General features: G+C 42.6%; 1 protein-coding gene across 5 annotated transcripts in view; it reads right to left on the bottom strand.

The window, feature by feature from the left end:
- LMTK3 (lemur tyrosine kinase 3) overlaps positions 1–25,511 on the bottom strand; it is a 153,202-nt gene that overhangs the window by 34,699 nt on the left and 92,992 nt on the right. The window lies entirely within an intron of this gene.

Genomic DNA, 25,511 nt, shown 5'->3' on the forward strand with positions numbered 1-25,511 from the left:
GTGCAACTGTTCATGGGGTAAACACAGCATGAAAACAATATAACATTTCTACGGCTTGCCTCTCAGGAGGACAGGACACCCTGAGGTCACCATAAACCTTCTATATAAGTTACAGATTGTAGCTGAAATGTGCAATGATCCCACACCTGCCAGATACATCTAGCTTTGAATGCCTAAATTATTATTATTAAAGCAGCAGGGATGTCCACACTATCCCAGGAAAAAAATACATATATATGTAGATAAATACTTGTTCTACTTACATAATATATGTATTGTACAGTGAATTGTATATAGTGAATAAAGAGAAAACAATTATAGGCATTTTCCATCATTACTGCCTCTAACTGTCAATCCTGATGTCATTTCCTTTCTTACTCTTTTTTTCTCTCTCCTAGGCACTGTCATATCTAGCTTGCTTTGTAAACACATGTGAGTGCAGCATAGATCGTAATTTAGCAGCTTCTACAGAAATAGGTTCCTCAGTCTGTCACACGGAACTGCCCTTAGCCAATCAGTGAGTAGCAGGAATGTGGGAGGGGAGATAACAAGCTTCCCTTTCCTCAGCAATGTACAAAATAGAGACAGGCTGACTGAGATAAGATTTATTACAGCAGAAACATTTAGGAATATATTGGAATGCTTGCAATGCAGGGTCAGGTTGTAGACTGCATAATAAACACAGAGCAGTAAATTGAATTTGATTTTATGATCAACAATCCCGCTTTAAATTACAATTTAATAATAATTACAATTATAATTATACAATGTAATAATAATTATTAATTTATGTAAGAATTAATTAAATTACAATGTAATTATAATTGTTAAAGCTGCAATTATAACATAACACTTACTACATAAAGGTGCAAAACTAAAACAAAACAAAACCCTGAAATCCTTATATGTAATATGTTCCAGTGTATGACTATTCCACAAAATGTGGGTTCTTTAGTACGAAACATGATAAATCCATCAATCAATCACACAAACATATAGGTTAACGTGAACCAGAGACGAAGCACCCTCATGTATTTTACCATATATATCAGTGGAAACATTAGAGAAAACACCTACCCTGCTCTCTGTTTCATTCTTCACTGCTCAGTCTGCTTGAAATCCCCGACTGAGCATTCAGTCTAGCTTTGCTCAGGAATCATTATAGCTGAGTCATTACAGCAGAGCCACAAGGGGGCAGGCTTGGGCTTGAAAAGACATCAGAGAAGACAGACTCAGCTATAATGATTCCTGAGCAAAGCCAGACTGAATGCTCAGTCGGGATTTTATCAGGGCTGCTAACAAGCAGGCTGAGCAGTGAAGAATGAAACAGAGAGCAGGGTAGATGTTTTCTTTAATTTTCCCACTGATATATATGGTAAAATACATGAGGGTGCTTCGTCTCTGGTTCACTTTAATCAGTATACATTTCCTTTAACAGGGGTGTTTTTTTTTTGATAATACAAATATTAGAGAGTATACATAATTGTAAAAGCCGAGCAGAACAGATAAAGCACAGAGTTATGTGAAGATGATATTTTAGCTTTGTGACAGGGTGAATAACATATGCATTTCGAATAGAGTAGACAGATGTACTAATTCAAATTCCTAATCCCAGCCAACAAGATGATGATGGTGTCCCCCTCTCATTGGATTCTACATAATAGAGATTAAAGTAATGCAGTTATTTAAACTGTAATTTAATAACAATTTAGCTATCTAGATTAAAGGAACAGTGCATTCATTATCAGAAGAGATGCAAACCAAAATTACCAAAATTATATATATATTTTTATTAGAATAACACATTTTTCACCTTTCCATTGTTTACTGGTCTTGAATCGGTTACAGGGAGGAAGGTTTAGGAAAGGGGACAGAAGGACAGTCTGGTGTTGCTAGAATAAATAGAGTTTTCCTAGTCTTAACTTGGTAGCAGTAAAACCACATTTTTCTTTTCTGTGGATATCTATTTGGTGGGGTTTTGTTCCCTGGCTTCCTCTTGTTTCTTTGCAGTATTACCTTTCTATGGGGCCATCACCTAAGCACTGTATTAAAGTGGACCTAATCCCAGAACTCTAAGGCTAGTTACACACCACGCCGTTGCGTTTGGGGGACGTTATAGGGCACATAACGTGCCCCTAACGCAACGCCTGGTGCTCTCTGGTGTGGACGTCGGAGTGAGCCGCATTGTGCAGCGCACTCTGGCGTCCGTGATGCCGTGATGCGTACTCTTGGACGCATGCGGCATCACGTGGTCCCGCCCGGCCAATCGCCGCACAGAGCAGCCACTCCAGGAAATAAACACTGCACGTCACTGAGTGCAGTGAATATTAATTAGCCATGTGCCTGGCCGCTCTCCGCTCCTCCCCAACATTACTGAGCATGTGCAAGCAGTCTAACGCGGCTTAGCCGCCTAGAACCCACAGCATGCAGCACTTTGCTGCGTTACAATGTAACGCAACGTGGGCAGTGTGAACAGCCCACTTGTGTTACATTGCTGTGCGTTGGGGGAGCGTTACAGGCTGCACTAACGTGCGCCTGTAACGTCCCTGTGTGCAAGAAGCCTAAAAGATACACAACAGCAAAATAACCTTTAACAAAATAAATTTCTTTGTTACAGCTTACAGAACTCCTACAATAAATCTACTGTGTGATTACTTCTTGGTTTTATGGGAGCACAGAAAGCGTTAACCTCCTGTGTTCACATATTAGCACAGAGACAGCACGCATTTAGGCCCAAATCAAACAGAGGTGACAGCTCAAATTGCACTTTGATTATATGTAGATAAGGGACTGATCTCTGTAAACACACACAGGGTGAATTTCTCGTGTACATCAAAAAAAGGCATCGGGAAAAAAGGGCGCGAAGTGTAAGCGATAAGCAGTAATACCGTGAAAACGTTAATCTTCCCTGTTTCAAAAGTGAAACTTATAGTTACGTTTGTTAAAAAAAACTATAATATATGTTTAATCGTTATAATGTATATTATTGTGAATAACCTTCATTTATCATTTCTTCTTATAATAAAATCTGAAAATATTGTTTATAACGATGATATAAATATAACTACATTCGAAATAAGTGTTGTAAAACATTAGTAAGTATTACTAAAATTTTACTAAAACTATACCTAACCCTACTCTCACACATAACCCTCCCTGTACCTATCCCTAACCCCTAGATCCCCCTGGTGGTGCCTAATCCTAAGACCCCCCTGGTGGTGCCTAACCTTAACCACCCCCCTGGTGGTGCCTAACCCTAACCACCCCCCTGGTGGCGCCTAACCCTAGCCACCCCCCTGGTGATGTATATTGTACTGTAACTATACCTAACCCTACTCTTACACAGAACCCTCCCTGGACCTATCCCTAACCCCTAGACTCCCCTGGTGGTGCCTAACCCTAAGACCCTCCTGGTGGTGTCTAACCCTAAGACCTGAATCCCTAGTGGTGCCTAACCCTAACCACCCCCCTGGTGGTGCCTAACCCTAACCACCCCCCTGGTGGTGCCTAACCCTAACCACCCCCCTGGTGGTGTATATTGTACTGTAACTATACCTAACCCTACTCTCACACAGAACTCTCCCTGTACCTATTCCTAACCCCTAGACCACCCCTGGTGGTGCCTAACCCTAAGACCCCCCTGGTGGTGCCTAACCCTACAATCCCCCTGGTGGTGCCTAACCCTAACCACCCCCCTGGTGGTGCCTAACCCTAACCACCCCCTTACTGATCGCTTTATTATGTGGATAATAATGTTTACAAATAGTGACTGTAAAAAATATATTGCAATATACGTTGTGTACTAATCACTTTATTTTGTGAATAATATTTTACAAACATTAACCACTTTAGCTCTCCGTCATTTTCACTTCATGCATCCAAGCAATGTTCACCTCCCATTCATTAGTCTATACCTTTATCACTACTTATTACAATGAATTGATCTATATCTTGTTTTTTCCACCACCAATTAGGCTTTCTTTGGGTGGTACATTTTGCTAAGAGCTACCTTACTGTAAGTGCATTTTAACAGTAAGAATAAGAAAAAAACTGAAAAAATGCATTATTTTTTCAGTTTTCGGCCATTATAGTTTTAAAATAATACATGCCTCCATAATTAAAACCCACATATTGTATTTGCCCATTTGTCCCGGGTATAACACCGTTTAAATTATGTCGCTATCACAATGTATGGCAACAATATTTTATTTGGAAATGAAAGAGCATTTTTTCTGTTTTGCCTCCATCACTATTTACAAGCTTATATAAAAAAAAAAATAGAAATATTTAATCTTTACATAGATATTTAAAAAGTTTAGACCCTTAGGTAAATATTTATGTGTTTTTTTTTTTTATTGTAATTTTTTTTTTAATTATTAAACATTTTATGTGGGTATTTTTGGGAGGGTGGGATGTAAATAGTATTTGTTTGGGGTAAATATATGTATTTTTTATAATTGTATTTTTTTTTACATTTAGATGTAGTTTTACTTTTTGGCCACAAGATGACAACCTTGAGTTTGTTTACATGACGTAACATGTACGCTTAGAGGGACATAGGAGTCAGAAAAAGCGAAGCTTCCGAGAGAAGCTGTCGCTTTTTCTGCGGGGGAGAGGAATCAGTGGTCAGGCACCATGGCCCAATTCATTGATTCCTGGGCTAACGATCCGTGGCCGGGAGCACGTGTGCACGCGCGCATTCGGCTGCGGGAGCGCACATGTCCTCCTTGACATAGAACTACGTCAAGGAGGACAAAGTGGTTAAGGAATAAAAATGTTAAGTAATTTTATTGTGTGGATAATAATGTTTTACAAATAGTGACTGTAAAAAATATATTGCAATTTACATTACATACTAATCACTTTATTTTGTGAATACAAACAGTAAGGAATAAAATTTTAAATAATGTTTTAGTTAAATATGATAACTATGTTTAGTATTTTTATAAACGTTATTCGTCACGGGCGCATTTTCTAAACTTAAATCATCACAAGCACAATTATAAAACATTAAAAATCTCCGGGCGTCGTTTGTAAAACGTTAATAATCTCCGGCGCCCTTTTTGTCCCGATATTTATTATGGGAGTGAATGGCAGCGCCCTTTTTGTCCACTAGCTGCCGGCGCCCTTTTTTCCTGTTACCGAATTTCTCTGTGTTTTAAGTGTCTCTTGCGCAAAAGTTTAGGTCCACTTTAATTGCCTTATATTTTCCAATATTTTATTTTCTGGGGTCAGTTTTGCACAACTAATGTAGTCGAATGAAACAAAATAAAAGCAAACCATGAACTAGGCTATACCATGGTAATCTTATGATAAGGGAAAAGACCCAAAACAGATGCAGTAGCTATAGTTCAATATCAGTGTTCAACAGAGATCTAAAACACACTGTAGGTTTAAATTCTCTCCTCGACAAATAGCTAGGGAATAACCAAGCAGGCTTTAAAGCTTGGTAAAGCTGGAGGAACAATGCCACAGTGGTAGGGATGATTGGAAATGCTATTTCCGCCTCCGTGGAAAATACGCTTTCCGCCATTGCTGATTACAGCTACCGATTCAGCTTTTCGCTACAGATTTCCGCATTCCCATGCAGATTTTTGTGGAAATTTCCGCCGACTTTAACATCGATATTATCAAAAACTACAAGGTTTTTCCTCTTGTTCCCACTCTTCTGCTTAACATACCCTGAAAATTTGGTGTTTCTAGCACCTAATGGGAGCTTAGCTGTTAACCTCTAAAGTCGGCGGCCATTAACTGTAAAGTAAAATGCAGAAAATCTGTATTACCGATATGCAATCATTTTATGACAATCAGTAGACTCAGAATGAATAAACCAGTCAGAGAATGGGGATTTAGGCAGAAATTTCCGAATTGAATTCTCTGATTGGCTTATTCATTCTGAATCTTCTGATTGGCTTAACCTTCCTATGCAGCGCAGGAGGATTTCTCAGGCCCTGCTGGGCCGATTAACTCCCTTTTTTGTTTGCAACATGCAGCTAGCACTTTGCTAGCTGCGTGTGCATTCCGATCGCCGCCGCCCCGCGCTCGATCGCCGCTGATCACTGCGCCGTAAGGGCCCCCCCCCAGACCCCGTGCGCTGCCTGGCCAATCAGTGCCAGGCAGCGCTGAAGGGGTGGATCGGGACTCCCTTAGACGTCACGACGTCCATGACGCCGGTGATGTCATCCTGCCCCGTCGCTGTGGCGACGGGGCAAGCCCTTCAGGAAATCCCGTTCTTTGAACGGGATTTTCTGATCAAAGATCAAGAGGCGATCGAAGCGGGCGGGGGGATGCCGCTGTACAGCGGCTATCATGTAGCGAGCCCTAGGCTCGCTACATGATTTAAAAAAAAAAATGAAATAGTGCTGCGCTGCCCCCTGGCGGTTTCTAATAGACCGCCAGGAGGGTTAAAATTACCGCATATCGGTAATGCGGATTTTCTGAATTTTACAATACAGTTAATGACCACCGACTTAACGCTTAATAGCAAAGCCCCTTGTAGGTGCTAGAATCACCAAATGTTCAGGGTATATTAAGCAGAAGAGTGGGAACAAGAGGAAAAAAAATCTTTCAAAACGACCTTGTAGTTTTTGAGAAAATCAATGTTAAAGTCGGTGGAAATTTCTGCGAAAATCCGCCTACCGCACTTGTATTATCGATTTCTGAAGCGGAAAAGCGGAAATTGCATTTCCGCGGAATCCAAACGAGCATCCCTACACAGCATCCCTACACAGCAGTCACTCATTTTAACGTATTCATACAGAAACAAAAAGTCATATACATGATATAAAGGCATATATATGATGGTGTGATAGAACGCGGAAAAGCCGCCGCGTGTACTGCCAGCAAGGCGGCTGATTCCACGTCCAGCGCGGCGGTTTGCACGCAACAGCATGCGTCTGGTGTGGCTGGGTCTGTTAGTTCACACAGGTTGAGGAATACGCGCGCGCGCTGAGAAGCAGAACCTTTATGACAAACGAGGAGGGATCAGCTGACCAGGTTAGTCAGCTGACCTCAAAGCAAGTGGCTATTGGTTGATCGCTGAGGGGTGGCACCGGAGGGCGCCGCTCTATATATAGTCACTGCTTTTCTGACGGGTTCTGTCCCTCACGGTCACCTCTTACGCACATACCAGGTAGTAAAAATTCTAAAGCAGACGCTCTATATATTTGGGTTTGAGCCTAAGACCATTCTACCTCAGATAAAACGGGCAGATGAGAGACGGTCTGTGAAGTGGAAGTTTTCACCAGGGGATTTGGTCTGGGTGTCCACACGACATTGGGCTCTAAAGCAACTGTCACCCAAACTAGGCCCTAGATTTGTGGGTCCTTTTCCAGTGACCAGAGAAATCAATTATGTCACTTATGCTGTTGAACTCCCTACCAGCATGCGAGGTGTGAGATCATTCCATGTGTCCTTACTCAAGCCGTGGATTCCCCCCCCCGCCCCCCCCCTGTGTTGATTGATGACCAACCTGAGTATGAGATTGAAAAGATTCTGGACTCACGGCTTGTACAGAACTCCGTGCAGTATCTGGTTCACTGGAAGGGATATGGCATAGAGGAGAGAACTTGGGTGCCAGACTGTCGTATGCACGCAGAGGAATTGAGGAAAGAATTCCATGACTTGCACCCTGGAAAGCCTGGTGGGAAATGTCCGGAGTCCACTCCTTGGGGGGGGGGTACTGTGATAGAACGCGGAAAAGCCGCCGCGTGTACTGCCAGCAAGGCGGCTGATTCCGCGTCCAGCGCGGCGGTTTGCACGCAGCAGCGTGCGTCTGGTGTGGCTGGGTCTGTTAGTTCACACAGGTTGAGGAATACGCGCGCGCGCGCTGAGAAGCAGAGCCTTTATGACAAACGAGGAGGGATCAGCTGACCAGGTTGGTCAGCTGACCTCAAAGCAAGTGGCTATTGGTTGATCGCTGAGGGGTGGGGCCGGAGAGTGCCGCTCTATATATAGTCACTGCTGGTCAGTCTCAAGTGGTCTGCCGTTGCGAACACTTACGTGGAAGCACTCAGACCTTAGTCAGATCCTACAGTGTGTTAGAACCAGGAGGACCTGGGAATTCACACTGAGCCAGATTACTTCTGTGTATTATTGTGTTATACTTCAGACTAGTTCCAGGGTGTTGAGACCACGGACCTCACACCCAAGATTAGGGACTCTGTGTTATCATTGTGTTATACTCCAGACTAGTTCCAGGGTGTCGAGACCACGGACCTCACACCCAAGTATAGGGATACTCTGTACCATCATATTATACTCCAGACTAGTTCCAGGGTGTCGAGACCACGGACCTCACACCCAAGACTAGGCATTGTTTTGATATCTGTTATGACCTATTGCATTCCTGACTATCCCTCTGCTTTCTGATTCGGTACCTACGCATATCTGATTATCTGTTGCCAAACCCTGCCTGCCTTTGGATACCGAATCAGCCTTCTGTCTCTGTACTTAGTCTGTCTGTGTGTTGCCGACCTGGCTTGCCCGACCTTGAGAGCCATCTCTCGCCTTAAGAGATAGTCTCCAGACCTGCTAGTGACATCCACCTTTCAGGTGTCACTCACTCACAGGTCCTTCCTACTTTCAGCCTGGGACTCCACCCCTTTGGAGGTCTCAGGCTGCTGGAAGGTTTTGCACTTCCCAAAAGGCGGTATCCTCCATACTGCCAAAGACCACCTGCGCCTCGGGTGGTCTTACTCAAAGTCATTACTGTTGCACCAAACACTCACACTATAAAGGTGTCCAGAGGTTAGCAATATACTGTATTTGTATTATCGGTGATTCTGCAGATCATCAATAATCGGGTATAATCTGTATTCTTGGTGGTACTGCAGATCACCAATAATCAGATTCTCTCTGTGTGCTGACACCGATCGTTACAGATGGTTTCCTGGTTCATGCTGTTAATAATAAGTGGAAAGATTCACATTGGGCACAAGTTTTATTGAAAAGGCTTTGCCAGCATATGTCAACCCTTCAACTATGATAAGCGTGAAATGTAAACATGTTAAGACTAGGATACTTATAAAAAGAAAAATACAAGAAATGGGATTACACATGGTTGCCCAATTTGTAGTTTACTGCCAAAACAGAAAAAAATGAAAACATACAGGGCATCCAAATTAGGCAAAAACAAATAAAAATAGCATATGTCATTAACATCAAGAAGTTTTGAATCAGGATGATACCATTTATTGGCTAACTTAAAAGATATATAAGACTAAGCTTTTGGCTTTTGAGCCTTCCTCAGTCTGATTCCTGTATGCTTACACGACAGCTTTATAGATGTAACATCAAAGGGGATACATGGATATTTAGGAAACATAAATACATGTCATTATGATGCCTTCATTGAAGCTGTGTCCATGGGAATAAAACTTTGCACACATGATTACATATACCAGTGGTTAGTGATAAGGGACCCATACACTGGTTAATTTCAGCCATCTATAGAATCGATCGATCGATCAGAAATAGATTCTTTCAAATCTATTGATCGATTTGTGGTAAATTTCGATCGATTTCAATGGATTTGATCTATCTGACAGGATGGAAAATCTAGGTCGGTCTGCTGCTGGCAGCAGATAGATGGCCCATAGAGTTTCATTGGTTATAATGGTCCAATAATGCATTTAGATAGATTTCCAATAGATTTCATTCTGAAAACTATTGGAAATCTGTACCTAGTGTGTGGCACACATCAGATAGATTCCTGTCAGATTCGACTTGACAGGCATATTACAGAAATATATCTGATGGTCGAATCTGCTGCAAATCTATAAGTGTATGGCCACCTATAATACCAAACCACTAATCTGGTATATCTGATCATGTGTGCAAAATGCCCCAAAGGAACGTACGTGGGAGAAACTGGACAGACTCTGAGAAAACATATGAAGGGACACAGGTGCACTATTAACGGTACAAAATCCAATCTCCCAGTCCCCACACACTTTTGTTCCCATGGTTACAGCTTAAATGATCTTCGGGTTACTGCCCTGCAGGGTGGCTTTACATTACAAAATGAGAGACTGATAGCAGAGACAAAATATATACATTGGTTCAAATCTGTTGATGAAGTATTGAACAGGGATGCCAATTTCTTAAATTGGTATGAGGTTGATGATGATATTTAATGTCATAATTCTTTTAAGCCCGGACTAACTGCATTTATTCTTCTTCCTGCTAATTGAACTAGGAATGTACGATGCCTGTGTGCCTGGCAGTGTCTCAGTTGTGTGAGCATTGATTAAACAAAGGGTCTTATCTGTTCATAACATATCACCTAACAACCTCTAACCCTCTTTGGATGTTTTGTTTCAATGAAGGCATCACAATCATATGTATTTATGTTTTCTAAAAAATCCATGTATCCTCTTTGTTGATGCATGTATAAAGCTGTCGTGTAAGCATACAGGATTCAGTCTGAGGAAGGCTCAAAAGCTGAAAGCTTAGTCTTATATATCTTTTACGTTAGCCAATAAATGGTATCATAATGATTCAAAACGTATTGCTTTTACTGATGGCTAACACAGTACAATATTCTACTGTCATTAACATCATATCACAAAAATTGATGCTTGTCACCCTAAACACATTTAGCTTGACTGGTAATTTTCAAATTCATATATTGGCAAAATGGATGTTTGCTGTATTTACCTAGATCCCTCAAACAAACCTACCAAATCAAACATATTTGATCTGCATTGACAAGATAATCATATTAAATATCTGTGAGTTGCTATAGTGAGGGGCGGAGGGACGACAGCACAGCGTTTGATGGAGTGGCTTCAGGAGGGGAGAATTAGGGAGGGGAACAATGCATTCAGGCTCAGCGATCGTTGTCATTTACAGATCCGGCGTATTGGATCTATAAGTGACCTCGAGGGAGACCTGTACACAGGCTGGATTCTCTGGCTAGATGGACAAGAAAGTCCTCCTCAGGCAAATTAATCTACCATGTGTATGCAGCTTAACCACTTTCCTACCACAGTGTATTTCCCCTTAAAAACCACAGCAATTTTCACATGTCATGCTACTCCCATTCAACCACAAATAACTTTATCGCTACTTATCACACCAAAATGCTCTTTTTTTTTTTTTTTACAAAACAAACTAGGCTTTCCTTGGGCGATATGTTTTACTAAGAATTATTTTATTTCCTATGCATTTTAAAGGAAATAAAAAGAAAATGGAAAAAATACACTACTTCTCAGTTTTCAGCCACTATAGTTTAAAAATTAAAAGTGGTGCTGTAGATAAAACTCTAACATTTTATTTGCCCATTTGTCCTGTTTATTACAACATTTAAATGATTCCCCTAGTACAATGTATGGTGACAATACTTTATTTAAAATAAGGTGTATTTTTTCCATTTTGTGTTTCTTATACTATGGACATAATTACAAGCCCTTATTTGCAAAAACAACAGTAATTATACCCTCATAACATACAAATTAAAAAAGCTGAGTCCCTAAGGTAACTATTTATGTATTCTTTTTAACTGCTGTCACTTGGTTTTTTCTTTACAAGTGCTTTATTTTGGTAACTATCGGGGAGAATTTGATTTATTTTATACATTATTTTACTTTTTGGCCACTAGATGTTCCCACACTGTATTTTGTGTACATAATAGTACATGTGTATATTTATTTCATTTTGTGAATGACCACAGACATTCACTACAGGACCTTTGATTGGCTTTGGGAACATATGTTCCCATTCACAAATCACAGGCTGGCAAGGACAAAGACGAGGGAACACGCGGGATCACTCTCAATCATGCGCAGCAAGCACAACAGACAGAGGCATATCCATGCCCTTAAACCACAAGCCAAGTTTTCAGGAATATGAAACTCCCTACCTCCAACCATTAGGGCAGCCCCCTCCTTCAACATCTTCAAGAAGGCCCTCAAAACTCACCTTTTCACTCTGGTCTACTACTCCTCACAAGTGCTCTAAACCCGCAGCTGAACTCTGGTCCCCTACCTTTCGTTTCCCTACCTCTCCCTCTAGATTGTAAGCCGTCAGGCAGGATCCTCCACCTTTTGTGTCCTGCCTGATCACGCACCTCCATTACTGTGCACCCATGCTATGCATCTGAGAGAACCTAACTTGCCTAATCTCCATGCTCCATCCAGTGACTGACTAAGCATTACCTTGTACTCATACTGTGCTGTGTGATCTGGTTTGCATGTATTCCTGTATTATCATATTGCTGTATGTCACCTCTAAATATTGTCTGTAACCTAAACTAATGTTCAGCGCTGCGTAATATGTTGGCGCTTTATAAATACAATAAATAAATACATAAATATGTATGGCAAGGAACCAGAACTGGTTAAGAATAACTTGAGTAAGAAATATATACTGTATATAGTATCTCACAAACGTGAGTACACCTCTCACATTTTTGTAAATACTTTATTAGATGTTTTCATGAAAAAACACTGATCATATGGCAATTTAATACAATGTAGTCAGCGTACAGCTTGTACAAAAAAGTGAGAGGTATATATTGACTTTTGTGAGATACTGTAGATAGGCATGCAAGTTGCATAAGGAAGGCAAATCAAATACAGTTTGTGATTTTTCAGTTACTTGTTTTATATCTTCCCTAATGGTGCCCATACAGGATACGCTTTTTTAATTTTTTTTGATCAGAAACATTCGATTGAGTATTCCGTTTGGTCGAATAGTTTTTAAAATGATTTTCTAGGTACTATACACAATACACAAACTATACACAAACTTTTCAAAAATCTGAGAAAAACGATCAAATATGAAGAAAAAGTTGGTTTCTCTAATAGTATTTTTAAAAGTGTAATTAATTTGCCAGCGGTTGTGTAGCGATTAGCGTTTTTAATTCTGATTGGTCCTTTCAATTAATTTTCATTTTGTTACAGTGTGCAGTAATGTAAAAACGCTAGCAGAATCGCTCTGTGCAGGTTTTGACGAGCGATTATACCAGCGTTTATATACTTTACATTGCAGAAACGCTTACACTCAAAAATGCTGCATGTCCTGAGTTTTGCGATTTAGTAATCGCAATCGCTCCAATGGAATTTGGCCCATCCATTAACATTTGCTGAGCGTTTAGGGAAATCGCTAGCGGTTTGAATCGATCCTTAAACACTCAGAAAATCGCTCTAGTAGGTTCCAGCCCTAACACTGGGATTATTAGATAACGTCCAGATCATTAAATCCACTAAAAGAAATATCCAGGAGATCTTATAAAAGTGAGTATTTTGAGTAATTTGCTGCACTGTACTACTTGTCATTACAGTGTCTCTTTAAAGGACAACGATCAAAGTTAACTGAAATTCTAAATGCTGCATATATTTCCAGTAATTACTAGCAAATAGCAATACAAAGGCTTTTTTTTTCATCTTTTCATGTTTTATGAGAACTACAGTAAATATGACATTTACAGAGACCAGTTTTCACTGTGGGCATTACTATGGAGGACTGTGTCCAGCACATCCAGCATACAGAAACAATCTTCACTGGCTGTAATACTGTAAGTAAAATGTGTTCAGAATGATAGAAAGCAGAAATATAGCTTCAAATGTGTGTAAATAATCATTAGCTGCAGCTCTGTGTGCCTCATCCTGTGTCCCTCTCTCTGCTTTGCAGTGTAAACAGTTTACAGCCAGGGAAATCGCATTGTGAATGGGAAGGGGGGGGGGGGGGGGACATCCAAGTAAGGAAAAAGTACAGGTCCTCCTCAGATCCTTCTCTGTATCTAAAAATCCCTTAGCTGTTCTCACATGATCTGTGAGAAAGCAGGCAGGGCAGACACAAACAGTAAATCATTCCTCTGTAAATAGTGACAGTGAAGTGTAACCTATGTACATGGTACAACTCTAGCCTCTGGCATCGACACCGACACAAACTGTTACAAACAGCTGGTAAACAAGGTATTTTTTTCATACAGGCTCTGATGAGAGACCTCTGAAAAGCTTTCTAATGTTGCTGGCTAAGAGCTCTACAGGTATGTGGGGTGTACAGAAGAACAGTTTATTTTATAGTTGTTTTTTAAGATACATGCAGAAAGTACAAACATGCCCTTGGCACAATGCTCAATGCTGCAGGAGGGAAGGAGGATTTGCTACACTTGTAGCTAGAGCTGAATGGAACCTGCATAACAACTTCCCTGCTGCCCGTCACCACCCCTATGCTTGGAGGAAGTAAGTAGGATTCTGGCAGGGGACATCTGGCTCCCCCCCTTAAATATGCCTTCCTCCATAATGACCATTATTAGCTTCTTTAAAAAAAAAAAAGCTTTTGCTTTATACTAAGGGCCGGTTTCCACTGCTGCAGAAATCGGTCCAGCTGCTGCAGAAATGCATTGCGCGACTTCCGGGATTCGGCTGTGTGCTCGCACAGGAAGGAAGTGCCGCTGCGCGTCTCGCAGGATGCACATCGGCTACTGCAAACGGGCCCTTAATGAGTTGGTAGAGGCTGAGTGGCATCAGATAGCGACCAGTGCAGAACAGAGATGGATTAAAGGTCAACTGTAGAAAGAGGGCTATGGAGGCTGCTACATTTGTTTCCTTTTAAATAATACCAGTTGCCTGGCTGTCCTGCTGATCCTCTTCCTCTAATACTTTTAGACATAGAACCTGAACAAGCATGCAGCAGATCAGGTGTTTGACAGTATTGTCAGATCGGACAAGATTAGCTGCATGCTTGTTCCTGGTGTTATTCAGACACTACTGCAGCCAAACAGATCAGCAGGATGCTAGGAAACTGGTATTGTTTAAAAGGAAATAAGTAAAGCAGCCTCCACTTCAGTTGTCTTTTAAGGTGAAAAGGCAAGTAGCAACTTTGGGCCCACCCTTGATGGTCAACTGCTGTTTTTTTGTAAGATTTGGTGAAGGCTAGTATCAATCAGGCCCCTAGACCCTCTCCAGGCCCTAGGCAATTGACTAAAATGCCTTGTGGATGATCCGGGCTATGGTGCCTAATATTATTGCACTGGCTTGCACATGAATCAAGCTTCTTGTAAAGTGTGGTATCCAGTAGTAATGTATCCTCCAGTAGTAATGTATGGTTAGGGTTCCACATGATTACTAAACCCCAGTGTACCGCACAATCATAATAGCCGGCACCATCTATTTAATAGCTCTTTTTATTGCTTAAAAAGACACATGATAAGGAAACAACAGCGACGTTTCAGAGTAAACCTCCTTTCTCAAGCTCTATCAGTGTCTAAATCATATACACATTTCACTTCCTTTTATATACAGCAAGATGGAGTAGTAGCCTATCACGCATCAGGGCCACAATGTGGCGACCAATCCCTGTCCGCCTTGTCTTGCGGACCTGATGGGGAACTTATTTTCTTTGCCTTCCTGACATGCGTACAAGTGGATATATCATCCTACGCAAGCGGGGCGTATTCTGTGCTACAGTAGCACAGATTTTTGTGCAATTTGTTACAATTACTTCTGTCATGCAACTATTTTTTGGTAGAAGATCAGTTTTATCTGCAGCTTAAAGGGACAGCGATGGGCTCGAACGTGGCCCCTACCTACGCTAATATTTTTATGAACGCATATGAAGAAACTTTTATATATACCAACACCATTTTTTGCAATATGCAATGTGTTGGATGCGTTATATTGACGACATTTTTTGTGTGTGGGCGGGGCCACGTTCGAGCCTTATTGAGTTTGTTACGCAAGTAGAAAAGCAGTGCCCCAGTATCAGACTAACTGTCCATGATGATGAGGCTGAGGTTAGCTATTTGGATGTACTGGTGGAACTAAGTAATGGTAGACTTGATACTGACTTATACATCAAGCCCACTGACGTCAATTCAACTTTAATATTTGACAGTTTCCATCCACCAAGTACTAAATCATCTATCCCCGGGAGCCAGTTTTGACGAGTTAAACGTATAGTCAGAGATGATGACACTTGTCAGGATAGACTTAATGAAATGCAGATAAAATTTCAAAAGAGACAATACCCAAGACCACTGTTGGAGAGGGCTAGACTACACACAGAGAGAGGTGACAGAGCTGACAGAACTAACCGTAGGAGGGGACAGAATAAAAGGATTCCATTTGTAAGCCAATTTAATGTGGCTAGTGATGATATAGCAAAAGCCATCCGGAGTAATTGGCATCTTTTGATGGACAATTTTCCTCAAGTTGATGAATTCCAGACCTTTCCTCTTATGTCATATAGGAGAGCACCAACATTAAAAGATAAATTAGTCCATGTAGACTTAGGTTCCAAAAAACGTATCCTCAGATCCACTAGACCCAATGGTACATATCCCTGTTTGGGATGTGTACACTGTAATAATGTCACCAAAGGTAGCTTTGTCACCCACCCATACAGTGGTAAAAAATTCCCTATCAAGGGGTGCTATGACTGTAATACTAGATACGCAGTATATGCTTTAAAGTGCCCTTGTGGCCTACTATACATTGGGCAGACTACACAGAGAGTGAAGGACAGGATATCAGCACATAAAAGTACTATTAGGAAACCAGCATTGGAATTATCAGTTCTTTCCCATTTTGAACAAGCAAGACACTCTGTTATTCAACTACGGTTCCAGATTTTAGAACAGGTTAAAGTGCCCAGACGGGGGGGAGACAGACTAAAAAAACTATTGTATTGTGAATCTATGTGGATATGACGACTAGATACTTTATGCCCTAGGGGACTAAATAGGGAGTATGACATGACACCACTCATCTAGGTAAGATGGACCTTTACTCTTAATATCATGTTTTAATAATCAGATTCTGCCTTGATTTTATAGCATATATTCACAAAATGTATGTTATTTGTATCCTTCCTACCATTTACATTGATGCTCTGCACTGTGATCAATATTGGATATGTGGGCTGCAACATTTGGCTTGCCCTGTTGCTACGCAGCGGGGCGGAAGGCGTGCCTAGTCTCCGATGTTTACATCAGCAACGCACGTGGTGGCTGACGTCCGCCCCCACGTGTGTTCTACGTCAGTCCAGTGGGCGGCCTTGGCATCGGCCACACGAGAGATAGTTCCCCATCCGGTCCGCCACTTAGTGGGCGTGACTGGTGGGTGATGTCAACTGCTGCCTCATCGCGACTGGTCGGTGTTCTGATGGTCTCGGCGGTGGGTTGCGCCTTCTCGCCCCGCTTGCGTAGGATGATATATTCACTTGTACGCATGTCAGGAAGGCAAAGAAAATAAGTTCCCCATCAGGTCCGCAAGACAAGGCGGACGGGGATTGGTCGCCACATTGTGGCCCTGATGCGTGATAGGCTACTACTCCATCTTGCTGTATATAAAAGGAAGTGAAATGTGTATATGATTTAGACACTGATAGAGCTTGAGAAAGGAAGTTTACTCCGAAACGTCGCTGTTGTTTCCTTATCATGTGTCTTTTTAAGCAATAAAAAGAGCTATTAAATAGATGGTGCCGGCTATTACGATTGTGCTGTACATTGGAACTGGAGTGCTCGTTTCCATTTAGCCAGGCACATCACAAGCGAGACTGCTGGAGTGCTGTCCATCTACAATTGATCGTAAACCCCAGTGTACCAACCCCATATTGCCGAAGGCTCACACAGCAAGAAATAAGAGATTCTCCTCAGGTCTACGCTTTGCCTAATTCTGTGCATGACTCCTACATTCCCTGCTGACATCATTTACCAGGTATCTGTGCACACAATGTGCTGCCGTAGAAGCCCAGCATGTTCAGTCACACTGAGTGGCACTTGTGCTTTTGAAGTACTTCTAATTGAACTGTATTTACCTGCTTAGTATCTATAAATCTAAGAGATCAAAAAAAAATTAAGCCTAATGTACAATCTCAATACTGCACCTGTTTTTTTTCCGTATGAGAGCTTTTGTAACAGAGTGTGTGTGTGTCAAGATAATAGCATTTATGGGGTTAAGCATACAAATTGTTCTTTTTAATATTGAAATTCTGAAAATAATTAATGGGAGATGGATTTTGTGAGTATAGCAAACCCAACCCAATACCCCGATACTACAGGCCAATAGGAATAACCGCTAAGCAGCACGGTGGCGTAGTGGTTAGCACTCTTGCCTTGCAGCGCTGGATCCCCAGTTCGAATCCCAGCCAGGTCAACATCTGCAAGGAGTTTGTATGTTCTCCCTGTGTCTGCGTGGGGTTTCCACCGGGCTCTCTGGTTTCCCCCCACATCCCAAAAACATACAGATAAGTTAATTGGCTTCCCCTTAAAATTGGCCCTAGACTATGATCCATTACACGATACACACATAGACATATGACTATGGTAGGGATTGGTAGGGATTAGATTGTGAGCCCCTCTGTCGGACAGTTAGTGACCAGACAATATACAATGCCAAGACAATATACAGTGCTGCGTAATATGTCGGCGCTATATAAATACTTAAATAAATAAAAATAAATAAATAAGCCAAGATAAGGGCCATTGAACAGAACAGTAGTACTATTAGCATGGCCGGACTTAAGGTAAGGCCACAAAGGCCATGGCCTAGGGCACCAGGAAGCCAGTGGCAGGCAGCAAACATAAACCGCAGTGGTCTATGGCTGCCCTGCTTTCACAGCCCCTCCCTTTCCTTTCCGGTGTCCTGGCATGCACTTCCAAACCTGTGCTCCCCCAGATCATTATGCGGAGGATCAGGAGCAGCAGTAACCATGCTTCTCTCATCTCGTAACGCTCACTTCTCGCTCTAGTGCCCAGAATCTCCATCTGCTCTTGTTGTGTGTAATCACCATACCAATGAGGATAGGCTGGGCACTAGTGCGAGAAGTGGGCGGTGAGAAGATTGACAGCGAACACCTGGAGGTGTACTGCTGCTCATAAACTCTGCTGTATTTACTGGGCTGGGAGGAGCACGGGGAAGGGGGGGGGGGGTTAGTAGAGCACAGGACAGGAGAGAGCACGGGATGGGAGGAGATGGGTCTAGCACACAGGATGGGAGGAGCGCTGGGAGAGGGGGCTTTGGTGACAGAGGGCCTTGGGGCTGCAATATGTTTAAATCCGACCCTGACTATTAGTATGCCATATGTAAGGGTACACATGTAGACGCATAATGATTGTGGTGATCCCATATCTGTGGCTGCATATGAGTAAAAGTTACATCATTCTTAGGAGGCAAAATATATCATATGGCAGTGGCGTAGCAATAGGGGACCGCACCGGGGCTCCTGGACTAGAGGGGCGCACTAGGGGCCCTCCTTTTTCCATCTTATTAGCTTTTTATTGGTGCTATGCTGATAATGAACACCTCTATATATGCATTGAATAGTGGTAATCCTTAAATGGATTCCTTACTCTGATTACACCTCTCTGACACTGCAGCTGTCCTTGGTTGGTTTTGGGATGCCATATCAATAAAGTGTTTGGGGCCCCATGAAAACCCGCACTGGATCTAAGCTCCTTTGTTACACCACTGTCATACAATTTAGATCATACATGTCAAACTCTGGCCCGCAGGCCAAATCTGGCCCTTAGAGACCTCAAATTTGGCCCTCAAGGGGTTTCCCCACTTAACATTATGTTTGGCCCACTCTAGACCACCAGGGAAGCTATATTGGAGGTGAAGCCCTAGAACACTAGGGAAGCCATATGGGGGAGATAGGCAAAATAACTAAACACTATGGAACTGTATAGGGGAGGGTAGGGGCCTCTACACACCAGAGAACTGTATAGGGGAGGTAGGACCACTAGACACCAGGGAACTGTATAGGGGAGGGAGGGAACCACAAAACACCAGGGAACTGTATAGGAGGAGCTGAAGGGGGGCCATTAGACCCCTGGGAACAATATTAGGGAGGAAGGTGGCCAGTAGACATTGAGGTTGGCCCCACGACTAGGCCCCACTACAATTTCGGCCCACGTTGTATTTGAGTTTGACACCCATGATTTAGATACGGTTTTCTGATTTGCCCATTTCCTTTGCCCTCTCCTCAAGCAAATGCCTGACTAAGTTCAATATTTATGCTTCCAGATTAAAAACTGCAGGTCAATAAGATCATGCCTGCATCATCAAATGTTCTCTAATGACTGCGGGCATCATAAATGATAATACACAAGAGCCCTATGCCAATGCGAACCCCCCTCCACAAAAGGAAGTTACCTATCTGTCTATTTGAAAAATAATACTGTTGCTAAGCTGTAAGGAGTACAGATAGGCTGCAAGAACATTTGTTGTTCTCAAAGCCCTCCCTGTGGGCCAATGAACTCTCTCAATCTCAGACCCACAACAAGCAAAGGTCTTCGAGTCACATAACTGGAGCTACAAGGCTAAGCTGCCTGCACACCAATGGGAATGCTGTTATTGACAGTTGAGTTGCACTCTGGCATTTATAAACAAGTGGTGCCTCTATTCACTAAAGCCCAAGATTGTGGGGGAACCTACAGAGGTTTACAGTATAGAAAGATATCTTGCAATATTTGAAACAAGAAAACAGGGACATACTATATACTAAAAGATGGAGAAGGCAATATAACACATCACAGCAATAACTGACCCTGGCTAAAAGCTTAAAGTGTTATGGATTGCATGTTACATTAGGAAGGATCCATGTACTCAAGCTCGTTGTCAGTATGTTATTTGTGAGCCTCCAGACACTTTGCCCACTGTGGTTATAGATAAGCCTTCAGATACTTTGCACCCCTGACTATACATCTTAGGAGCAGTGGCGGTGCTACACTGGGGCACTGCCCCTCCCCCCCCCCCCACCAGGAATCGCTGTACCCCTCTGAGTGCCCCCCCCCCCCCCCCCGCTCAGTAGCATGCAGTTAGCTGTTTTCAGGCTCCAGCAGCATACACTGAAGCGGATAGGGTCTGTAAAAAACTCCCCATGTCAGCCTATGTAGGCGTTAGGTAAACCAAAAGACTTCTCTATTTGCCATAAACACCTCACAATCCTACCAAGATCTCTTGTAATTAATGTACCTGGATGACACAAATATCTCTCTACCTCCTTCTGATTGTATGTTCTAACATTGTCGGTCAACAGGAGTAGAGTCTGAAGAATGCTTACTAGCTGAAAGCTTACTTTTTTTTGTTTGCTTGTTTGTTTTTTATATTAGCCATTAAATGGTATTATCCTGATTCAAAGCTTCCTGTCTGTAAAACACAAGCTGTAATCTGCAGCAATGCTTAGATTACTACTAAGATAAGGAATTACACACACAGTGTTTCTCTCCCTCCTGCCTCTTCTCCCTTGTTTCTCTCCCTCCTGCCTCTTCTCCCTTCCCTTGTTTGTAGAGTATTCAGACACAGGCTGGGAACAGCTTGCTAGCAATTAAGGATTAACCACTTGAGGACCGCGGTGTTAAACCTCCCTAAAGACCAGGCCATTTTTCATAAATTGGGCCACTGCATCTTTAAGTGCTAGCTGCAGGGCCGCACAACTCAGATTACAAGTGATTCCCCCTCCTTTTCTCCCCACCAACAGAGCTCTCTGGTCTGATCACTCCCCCAATGTTTTTTGTTTTTTTTTACAAATATTTTTCTTATTTATTTTTTAATAAAAACGCCTTATTTCTTTAATAATTTTCCCTCCCCCAGTCAGCCTATCACTGCGATCGGATGTGATAGGCATCAGCCTATCACCGCCGATCGCTTCTGTGTCCCGCAGGGGGACAGCCGTGTCACACGGCTGTCCCCAGTACAGCACTGCCTTAGATTGCAGCGCTGTACAGGTATATTAGACGGCAGAGCGTAGCTCCATCTTCCAAGTGGAGATGCGTGCGCATCAGTGCGCGAGCCCTCCTGCTAGCCCCATAGAAGGCCGTTCACATCAATCAGCGTGGAGCGGTCCTGGGGCTGCCGCCACGTTCACGCCAATTGGCGTGGAGCGGTGGGCAAGAAGTTAAAGCATGCCAGCCAACTAGCCAAATACATCTGGTATAATAGCACCATCATTTGGACAATCTGATCTGCTCAAAAGCCTCTTCTGACATTTGGATCTTATTATTGCTAAACTAGTTAGCCTTAATTTTATCACCTGAATTAGGCCAAAAATAGCTAAAGGTCGCCATGCAAACATCGATTTTGATCAGCCAAATGGGCGCGCCAGCCATTGTGCCCCCCTTTGTGCCCTGCCAAAAATGTGAAGCTGGAGCCGCCACTGCTATGGAGCCTTTCGGCACAGAAGTTCTGGCACCCTAAACTCCATCCTTTGCAGCTCCCAGCCCACCCATCCAGCTCTCTATATTCCAGAAGCTTTGACATCAGTACGGCTCCAGGATGGTGAGAAGGGGTTCACACACCCCTGACACAGCGACCTCTCAGCACACTGACGCTTCTAGGCTCATGCCTAAACTGCCTAATGCTAAATCTTGCCCTAATTTTACAGCAATTTTATAGCCTAGGAAACTACGATAAGTCTGCTACAACAAGGATCACAAACTGCAAAAGAAATGTGAAGAAACAACAGATAGGGCAGAAGGGAAAAATTAAGGGAAAAACTACTCCATTTCATTTCTTTATAGATGTTCCATAGTTAAACTGAATTCTGATCAGCTGCTGTAGATTGCTCTGCTTTGCAATTATCACTGCACTGTCTGAGCGAATAACCTGCTACAGTTACACGCTTTGGCACATAAAAGGTTATGCAGCTCTGCTGTAAGCCAGTAAATTAAATGATTTCCATTATTACATAAAGCTAATGTTATTTTTCCTGTTCCTTTCAACCTCTCATCTCCTCCTGAGCAAAACAAGTCTGCCAGGCAAAGATCTAGGTCACATTTCTATTATGGGTATGAACACCGCTGATTAGTGTTTGAGTTTGTGGACGGATTACCTTAAAAATTGGGTAAGATTTTATAAGAGCTTAGAGGAACTTTAAACTGGCACTAATACAGTTATTACTGCTTTAATGTACTCTGCTACGTAACAACACCCAAACCTGAACATTCCTGTTATCTCTACAGCCAATAAAGTTTAATGAAAAAAAAAAACAACAATCCATGCTACATATGAAGGCAAAAAAGGCACAATTGAGCAAGAGACCAATATGGTGTATTATGTTAAAGTGGTATAAAACCCAGCATTTCTTCTTTGCTCTAAAAGATTATTTACAACATATAATGTACTACCACAATTATTATTATTTTGTTAGCAGAACAGTAATCAAAGGGTTAAAGCACAGGGCTTACTTTTCCAAAAGCAAGCTCCTTGCAGGGATATCCGCATCCATCCGAACTGGAGATAACATTATCTTGTGTTTACTTAATTGTAGCAGAGAGGAATGCAAACATTCCCTGGCTGTGTGCAGAAACTTCTTCTAATGTGTCCAGAACTGATACACTGCTCAGAAATCATTACTGGGTACATTACAATATAAATGCCCCAGTTATGAATACGATGCAATGGCAGCTTTCAGAGCAAATAAAACTGTACTTTGTGAATGTGTAATTTCTAAATGAATTACAATACCCATGCACAAAAGCAAATATGATAACTGTATGAGATATAAAAAGTAGGAAAACACATTTTTATTGCATATCATGTCAGAATTTAATAACGCTTTAATGTACCAGGAACAGGAAGTAGAAGGTATGTCAAATGGAGTAATACTCACAAACAGGGGCAGCTCTAGGCTTGTGGTCGCCCTGGGCAAAGAAAGACTCAGTGGCCCCTTCTCCAGCCAATGTCAATACATTGCTCCCAACTGTCCCTTTTTTGGAGGGACAGTCCAAGAGGGATAGTCCCTCTTCGGGAGCCCTGTCCCTCTGTCCCTCTTTCCTCCTCATTTGTCCCTCTTTCAGGGCTTTGTCCCTCTTTCTATGTAAATATATATATTTCTCTACTAAAAAATGTGTTTAATTGACTCTAAACTTTATTCCCATCCTTTGAATTGATATATTACTCATTTTAATATGTTAATATGAAGGAAAATGAAAAAGGATAGATAGACCAGTGTGGTTTGAATGGTAAAACAACATATTTTTCTTATGAAATCTTTATGGTATGTGTGACTAGGGGTGTGTTGGGGGCGTGATCAGTGGTGGAGCAGGGGTGTAACAGGGGTGTGGCTTAAGTGTCCCTATTTCTCATCTCAAAAAGTTGGGAGATATGTCAATATGGTATCTCATGCATGGTTAATGGCCTTGTACGTTGCAGATTCTGCATAGCCGCCTTGTGCTTATGACACAAATGTTTAACTTTTGCTGAAATTTGCCACTGCATCTTGCCTCTGCCTCCACTGTCTTCAGCATGTGGTGTCCTTCTTTCAGGGCTGATGGGGAGAACCTTCTGGCGACTAGGCTGCAGACAGTGCCTTTACTAGTGACACACGCAGGTGCTAGCACAGCTCAAGGACACTGTGTCACTGTGACCTGCTGCGCTGCAATGAAGTGAGGCACTGGCAGTGATATGTGCAGCAATAGTGACCAGAGTCCTCCCTCTAGGTGAGAGAATGTGGTGCCGCTTCCCCCAGGAATAGTGGCCCTGTGCATGTGCATAGATGGCACATGCCTAAGGCCACCCCTGTCACAAGCCAGGGATACCACAAAGGCAGCCACTGTGAAGGCTGGTTGGGTGAACAAACCTGATCACACTCAAAAGAATTGAACTTACCGGGGGCTTCTAATGGTCCGCCACAAACGTCCTGTGCCTGAGCAGCCACTCACTGATGCTTCTGTCCCCGCCTCCGGTTCACTTCTGGAATTTCCGAAAAGTCGGAAAACCACTGCGCCTGCGCAGCCGTGCCCTCGCTTCCGCTGATGTCACCAGGAGTGTGTTGCACAGGCCCAGTATGGTCTGCACCTGCGCAGTACGCTACTGGTGACATCAGTGGGAACGAGGACATGGCAGCGCAGGTGCAGTGGTTTTCTGACTTTAAAGTCGGAAATTCCAGAAGTGAACTGGAGGCGGGGCCGGAGCATCGGTGAGTGGCTGCGCGGGCATAGGACGTCTGTGGGGGACCATCCTTCCATCAAGGGTGGATGAGAAGCAGATAAAAATCAATGTAACAGAGGTACCCGCAAGGGTAAAATACATTAAAAGCTGGTTAAAAGGGAGGTACTGTAGTAGTGGACTTACATCCAAAAAACAAACGTTCAATTTCACAAAAGGAACTTTTATTGAAAATCTGCATCACAGGGGGAGCAGTTACCATTAAATTAGGAACAGAAAGTAAATATGCGTTACATGTGGATGCAAGCAGGTGAGTGAGTGTATTGCTCCTGCTGCATGCATCCCCCCCTGCCGCTGTGCCCCGGGCAATGCCCCACCTTGCCCGCTCCTAGAAGCAGGCCTGGGCATAAACACTAAAACAGCATTAAGCAGAATAACTAGCATTAAGTCTAATCACATGTTGAGTAGAGCAGAATGCAGTATATTACATGCAATGCAATACACTCTACTTGACTTTACACACGTAATTCTGTTTAACGCAGTTTATTGCATACACACCATGGAGAGAACGTTTCTAGCAAGAGTCAAGAGCCAAACTGCGACAAAGTTCCAGAGCAAGAAGACTGCAGAATAAAATAGAACCCCCTGTATGGTTCATTGGAACGGATTCAC

This window comes from Hyperolius riggenbachi, chromosome 6 (genome assembly GCF_040937935.1).
Source record: "Hyperolius riggenbachi isolate aHypRig1 chromosome 6, aHypRig1.pri, whole genome shotgun sequence".
NCBI lineage: Eukaryota > Metazoa > Chordata > Amphibia > Anura > Hyperoliidae > Hyperolius > Hyperolius riggenbachi.